Source organism: Arachis hypogaea, chromosome 18 (genome assembly GCF_003086295.3).
Source record: "Arachis hypogaea cultivar Tifrunner chromosome 18, arahy.Tifrunner.gnm2.J5K5, whole genome shotgun sequence".
Classification (NCBI taxonomy): domain Eukaryota; kingdom Viridiplantae; phylum Streptophyta; class Magnoliopsida; order Fabales; family Fabaceae; genus Arachis; species Arachis hypogaea.
The window spans coordinates 107,683,751-107,691,286 of record NC_092053.1 but is presented as its reverse complement, the minus strand read 5'-3'; the positions used below and the strand labels follow the sequence as shown (position 1 = coordinate 107,691,286).

At 36.6% G+C, this 7,536-nt stretch overlaps 1 non-coding gene across 1 annotated transcript; it reads left to right on the top strand.

The window, feature by feature from the left end:
* The first annotated feature begins 1,368 nt into the window (after positions 1–1,368).
* Positions 1,369–1,476, top strand: LOC112774579 (small nucleolar RNA R71). The gene has a single exon (XR_003189060.1). It is a non-coding gene; the product is annotated as a small nucleolar RNA R71 (small nucleolar RNA).
* The last annotated feature ends 6,060 nt before the right edge of the window (positions 1,477–7,536 follow it).

The following is a 7,536-nucleotide window of genomic DNA, read 5'->3' as shown; positions in this document are numbered from 1 at the left end:
AGGAAGGGTCTTCCAAGGTTGATGGATTCATCCTCATCCTTTCCAGTGTCTAGGATTATGAAATCAGCAGGGATGTAAAGGCCTTCAACCTTTACCAACACGTCCTCTACTTTTCCATAAGCCTGTTTTCTTGAGTTGTCTGCCATCTCTAATGAGATTTTGGCAGCTTGCACCTCAAAGATCCCAAGTTTCTCCATTACAGAGAGTGGCATTAAGTTTATTCCTAATCCCAGGTCACACAGAGCCTTCTCAAAGGTCATGGTGCCTATGGTGCAGGGTATTAAGAATTTACCAGGATCCTGTTTCTTTTGAGGTAATTTCTGCCTATCCAACGCATTCAGTTCATTGGTGAGCAAGGGAGGTTCATCTTCCCAAGTCTCATTACCAAATAATTTGGCATTCAGCTTCATGATTGCACCAAGGTACTTAGCAACTTGCTCTTCAATAATTTCTTCATCCTCTTCAGAGGAAGAATACTCATCAAAGCTCATGAAGGGTAGAAGGAGGTTCAATGGAATCTCTATGGTCTCTAGATGAGCCTCAGATTCCTTTGGTTCCTCAAAGGGGAACTCCTTATTGGTCACTGAACGTCCCAGGAGGTCTTCCTCACTAGGATTCACGTCCTCCTCCTCCTCTTTGGGTTCGGCCAAACCAAGTAAGGTAATGGCCTTGCACTCTCTTTTTGGATTCTCTTCTGTATTGCTTGGGAGAGTACTAGGAGGAGTTTCAGTGACTCTTTTACTCAGCTGGCCCACTTGTGCCTCCAAATTTCTAATGGAGGACCTTGTTTCATTCATGAAACTTACAGTGGCCTTAGATAGATCAGAGACTATATTTGCTAAGCTAGATGGATTCTGCTCAGAATTCTCTGTCTGTTTCTTCCGACATTATTAAAGCCTTGTTGAGGCTTTTGTTGATCCTTCCATGAGAAATTTGGATGATTTCTCCATGAGGGATTATAGGTGTTTCCATAGGGTTCACCCATGTAATTCACCTCTGCTATTACAGGGTTCTCAGGATCATAAGCTTCTTCTTCAGAAGAGGCCTCTTTAATACTGTTGGATGCAGCTTGCAATCCATTCAGACTCTGAGAAATCATATTGACTTGCTGAGTTAATATTTTATTCTGAGCCAATATGGCATTCAGAGTATGAATTTCAAGAACTCCCTTCCTCTGAGGCGTCCTATTACTCACAGGATTTCTTTCAGAAGTGTACATGAACTGGATATTTGCAACCATGTCAATGAGTTCCTGAGCTTCTGCAGGCATTTCTTTAGGTGAATGGAGACACCTGCAGAATGGTCCAATGACATTTTAGATAATTCAGACAGACCATCATAGAATATATCCAAGATGGTCCATTCTGAAAGCATGTCAGAAGGACACTTTTTGGTCAGTTCCTTGTATCTCTCCCAAGCTTCATAGAGGGATTCACCTTCCTTCTGTTTGAAGGTCTGAACATCCACTCTAAGCTTGCTAAGCTTTTGAAGAGGAAAGAACTTGGCTAAGAAAGCCGTGACCAGCTTATCCCAAGAGTTCAAGCTATCTTTAGGTTGAGAGTCTAACCATATTCTAGCTCTGTCTCTTACAGCAAACGAGAAAAGCATAAGCCTGTAGACCTCAGGATCAACCCCATTGATCTTAACAGTATCACAGATCTGTAAGAATTCAGTTAAGAACTGAAAAGGATCTTCTGATGGAAGTCCATGAAACTTGCAATTCTGTTGCATCAGAGAAACTAATTGAGGCTTTAGCTCAAAATTGTTTGCTCCAATGGCAGGGATTGAGATGCTTCTTCCATGTAAGTTGGAATTTGGTGCAGTAAAGTCACCAAGCATCTTCTTTGCATCTCCACCATTATTATTATTTTCGGCCATCTCTACTTCTTTTTCGAAAATTTCACTAAAGTCCTCTTCAGAGTGTTGTGTTTTAGCTTCCCTTAGCTTCCTCTTCAGAGTCCTTTCAGGTTCCGGATCAGCTTCAACAAGAATATTCTTGTCCTTGCTCCTGCTCATATGAAAAAGAAGGGAACAGAAAATAATAGGGATCCTCTTTGCCGTAGTAGAGAGGTTCCTTTATGTGAGTAGAAGAGAAGAAAAAGAATTCGAACATAGAAAGAGGGAGAGGGTTCAGATTTTTAAGAAGAAGAGAAGTGTTAGTAGATAGATAAAATAATTAGAAAGAGATGAGGGGGAGAGAATTTCAAAAATTAGAAGAAGAAAAAAAAGAAAAATATTTTTGTTTTTATTTTATTCATTAATTAGTATTCGAAAAAGTTAGAAGAAACAATTAATTAATTAAAAAGATTTTTGAAAAAGACGGAGGTGATTTTCAAAAATTAGGAGAGAGAAAAGTAGTTAGGTGGTTTTAAAAAAGATATGATTTAAATTTAATTTGAAAAAGATTTAAAAAGGAAATTAAAAAGATTTGATTTTTGAAAATTAAAGTTGATTACTTGACTAACAAGAAACTAAAGATAGGATTTTAAAATTTAAAGAATGAACCTTTCTTAATAGGTAAGTAACAACTTGAGATTTTTGAATCAAAATATTAAAAGTTAGTATTAATTTCGAAAATATGAGATAAAAATAAGAAAAAGATTTTTGAAAATCATTTTGAAATTTTCGAAAATCATAAAAGAAAAATGAAAAAGATTTGATTTTTGAAAAAGTTTTGAAAAAGATATAATTTTTAAAATAAAAATTTGATTTGACTCATAAAAAATAATTAAATTTAAAATTTTTTTGACTAAATCAAACCAAATTTTCGAAAATTTATGAGAGAATAAGGGAAAGATATTTTTTTTTTATTTTTGAATTTTTTAATGAAGAAAGAGAAAAACAATAAAAAGACTCAAAACATGAAAATTATGAATCAAAACACATGATGCATGCAAGAACACTTATGAATGTCAAGATGAACACCAAGAACACTTTGAATGTCAAGATGAACACCAAGAACTTATTTTTGAAAATTTTTAAGAAAAGAAAAACATGCAAGACACCAAACTTAAAAATTTTTAATGTTTAGATACTAACAAATTGAAAATGCATATGAAAAACAAGAAAAGACACAAAACAAGAAAATATGAAGATCAAACAAGAAGACTTGTCAAGAACAACTTGAAGATCATGAAGAACACATGCATAAGTTTTCAAAAAATGCACAAATTTTAAAAAACATGCAATTGACACCAAACTTAAAATTTGACACAAGACTCAAGCGAGAAACATCAAATTTTTGGTTTTTATGATTTTATTAAATTTTTTTGGTTTTTTCGAAAATTATTTTGGGAAAAACGAAATTGAAAAAATAAACTTTTTTTTGTATTATTTTCAAAAATAAGAAATAAAAAGCTTAAAAATAAAATAAAATTACCTAATCTGAGCAACAAGATGAACCGTCAGTTGTCCAAACTCGAACAATCCTCGACAATGGCGCCAAAAACTTAGTGCACGAAATTGTGATCCCCGGCAACGGCGCCAAAAACTTGGTGCTCGGAACGTAATTCACACACTTTGTCACAACTCCGCACAACTAACCAGTAAGTGCACTGGGTCGTCCAAGTAATAAACCTTACGTGAGTAAGGGTCGATCCCACGAAGATTGTCGGCTTGAAGCAAGCTATGGTCACCTTGTAAATCTCAGTCAGGCGGATTCAATTGATTATGGAGATTTAATAATTAAAAGATAAATAAAACGTAAAATAAAGATAGAGATACTTATGTAATTCATTGGTGAGAATTTCAGATAAGCGCATGGAGATGCTTAATTCCTTCTGAATCTTTGCTTTCTTACTGCTTTCATTCAATCCTTCATACTCCTTTCCATGGCAAGCTGTATGTTGGGCATCACCGTTGTCAATGGTTACATCCCGTCCTCTCTGTGAAAATGGTCCAATGCGCTGTGATGAGCGGATATTTTATACGCTTTTTGGGGTTAATTTCATATAGTTTTTAGTATGTTTTAGTTAGTTTTTAGTTTATTTTCATTAGTTTCTAGGCAAAATTCATATTTCTAGACTTTACTATGAGTTTTTGTATTTTTCTGTAATTTCAGGTATTTTCTGGCTGAAATTGAGGGAGCTGAGCAAAAATCTGATTCAGGCTGAAAAAGGACTGCTGATGCTGTTGAATCTTGACCTCTCTGCACTCGGAATGGAATTTCTGGAGTTACAGGAGTCCAATTGACGCGCTTCCAATTGTGTTGGAAAGTAGACATCCAGGGCTTTCCATCAATATATAATAGTCCATACTTTGCTCAAGGATAGATGATGTAAACTGGTATTCAACGCCAGTTCTATGTTGCTGTCTGGCGTCCAGCGCCAGAAACACGTTACAAGTTGGAGTTCAACGCCAGAATTACGTTACAGCCTGGCGTTGAACGCCCAAAACAGCCCAGGCACGTGAGAAGCTTTAGTCTCAGCCCCAGCACACACCAAGTGGGCCCCAGAAGTGGATTTCTGCACTATCTATCATAGTTTACTCATTTTCTGTAAACCTAGGTTACTAGTTTAGCATTTAAACAACTTTTAGAGATTTATTTTGTATCTCATGACATTTTTAGATCTGAACTTTATAATCTCTGACGGCATGAGTCTCTAAACTCCATTGTTAGGGGTGAGGAGCTCTGCTGTGTCCTGATGAATTAATGCAATTATTTCTGTTTTCTATTCAAACATGTGTGTTCCTATCTAAGATATCCATTCGCACTTCAACATGAATGTGATGAACGTGACAATCATTATCATTCCCCCACGAACGCGTGCCTGACAACCACTTCCGTTCACCGTAGAATGAATGAATATCTCTTGGATCTCTTAATTAGAATCTTCGTGGTATAAGCTAGATTGATGGCAGCATTCATGAGAATCCGGAAAGTCTAAACCTTGTCTGTGGTATTCCGAGTAGGATTCAGGGATTGAATGACTGTGACAAGCTTCAAACTCACGAGTGCTGGGCGTAGTGACAGACGCAAAAGGATAGTAAATTCTATTCCGGTACGATCGAGAACCTGCAGATGATTAGCCGTGCGGTGACAGTTCACCTGGACCCTTTTCACTGGAAGGATGGATGGTAGCCATTGACAACGGTGATCCACCAACACACAGCTTGCCATAGGAGGACGTGCATGCGTGAATCAGAAACAGAGGAAAGCAGAATTTTAGAAGACAAAGCATCTCCAAAACTCCAACATATTCTCCACCATTGCATACAAGTATAATTTGTGTTATGCCCTTTTATTCCTTGCAATCAAATTTGATAAGTGAATTATTTTATTGTTTTCCTGACTAAGAGTTACAAGATAACCATAGATTGCTTCAAGCCAACAATCTCCGTGGGATCGACCCTTACTCACGTAAGGTATTACTTGGACGATCCAGTGCACTTGCTGGTTAGTTGTGCGAATTTGTGAAGAATTGTGATTTCCAATTTCGTACACCAAGTTTTTGGTGCCGTTGCCGGGGATTGTTTGAGTTTGAACAACTGACGGTGAATCCTGTTGCTTAGATTAGGAAAATTTTGTCTTTTGGGTCAGAGTCTTTTATATTCTTTTCAAAAAAAATAATATTCTTTCTTAGTTATTAAAAATATTTTTCAAAACAAGTGTTATATTTACTGCCCATTTGGCTAGAGCGTAGGTCTGTGTTCTTGGTAAATTGGGTACCTTTTTTTTTTTTAATTCTTTTTCAAAAATAATTTTTACATTAAATCTTGTGCCAACTTTAAGTTTGGTGTTTTCTTGTTGACTTTTCTTTGTTTTTCGAAAATTTTATTTTGGTTTTCTAAAAATTTTAAGTTTGGTGTTCTTTCTTCATGTTCTTGTGTTCTTGTGAGTCTTCAAAGTGTTCTTGAGTTTTCCTTGTGTCTTGATCTTAAAATTTTTAAGTTTGGTGTTTCTTGGTGTTTTTCCTCCAAAATTTTCGAAAACAAGGAGCATTAGATCAAAAAATTAAAATTCTTATGCTATCTTATTTTTTTCTCTCTCCTCTTTAAAATCAAAAATATCTTTTCTCTCTATTTTAAAGCAAATTTTCGAAATTTACTTTTAAAATTCAGATTTTTATTTCAAAATTTAAAACCTTTTTTCAAAAATCACCATATCCTTTTCAAAACTTCCTAACCACTTTCTCTCTCCTTATTTTTTTTTGAAAATCTTCACCCATTCTTATTTATTTTATTTTCGAAATAAATAAATAAATAAATAAAAATAAAATTTTTTTTATCATCTCCCTTTCTCCATCATGGATCTAAGTGGAAGTGAACAGTCCAGAAGGACTCTGGGGTCATATGCTAACCCTTCTACTGCTTCATATGGGAGTAGTATCTGCATACCCTCCATTGGAGTCAGTAGCTTTGAGTTGAATCCTCAGCTCATTATCATGGTGCAGCAAAGCTGCCAGTATTCCGGTCTTCCACAGGAAGAACCTACAGAGTTTCTGGCACAGTTTTTACAAATTGCTGACACAATACATGATAAGGAAGTAGATCAGGATATCTACAGATTATTACTGTTTCCATTTGCTGTAAAAGACCAAGCCAAGAGGTGGTTAAATAACCAACTTAAGGCTAGCATAAGGACATGGAAACAGCTGACAGAAAAATTCCTGAATCAATACTTTCCTCCAAAATGGATGACACAGCTAAGGCTGGACATCCAAGGCTTTAAACAAGGAGATAATGAATCTCTTTATGATGCCTGGGAGAGATACAGAGAGATGCTACGAAAATACCCCTCTGAAATGTTTTTAGAGTGGGTTCAGTTAGACATCTTCTATTATGGGCTTACAGAAAGAGCTCAGATCTCTCTAGATTACTCAGCTGGTGGATCTATCCACATGAGAAAGACAATTGAAGAAGCTCAAGAGCTCATTGATACAGTTGCCAGAAATCAGCATCTGTACCTCAGCAGTGACCCTTCCATGAAAGAAGAGGTTAAAACAGTAACTGCTGAACTCAGTCTTGTAGAACAAGCTGCTGAATTCAATCAGCAATTGGACTTTCTAACAAAGCAGTTAGCCGAATTCAAGGATAGACTACAAGAGACAAGGATGGCTAATATAAATATGGAAGTACAATTAAAGCAAACAAAGCAGCAGCTGTCAAAACAAATAACAGAAGAATGCCAAGCAGTTCAATTAAGAAGTGGGAAAATATTAAATACCCCACCTCAAGGCAGCAGGAAGCCAAGAAATGAGCAAACCACCCAAAATCCATCTGAGGACAGTAAGAGCCCAGAAAAAAATAATTCTGGCGTTAAAACGCCAGAAATTGGGTGGAAGGCTGGCGCTGAACGCCCAGACCATGCTCAGGACTGGCGTTCAACGCCAGAAACAAGCAAGAAACTGGCGTTGAACGCCCAAAAGAAGCACAGTTCTGGCGTTCAGACGCCAGGAACAGATGAGGAGTTAGCGTCTAACGTCACTCCAGCTTCTAACTCTGGCACTCAAATGCCAGTGAGGGATCAGACACACACAAGTGCTGATAACAACCCCTCTAAAAAGGCTTCTTCAACCATTTCTGTAGGTAATAAAC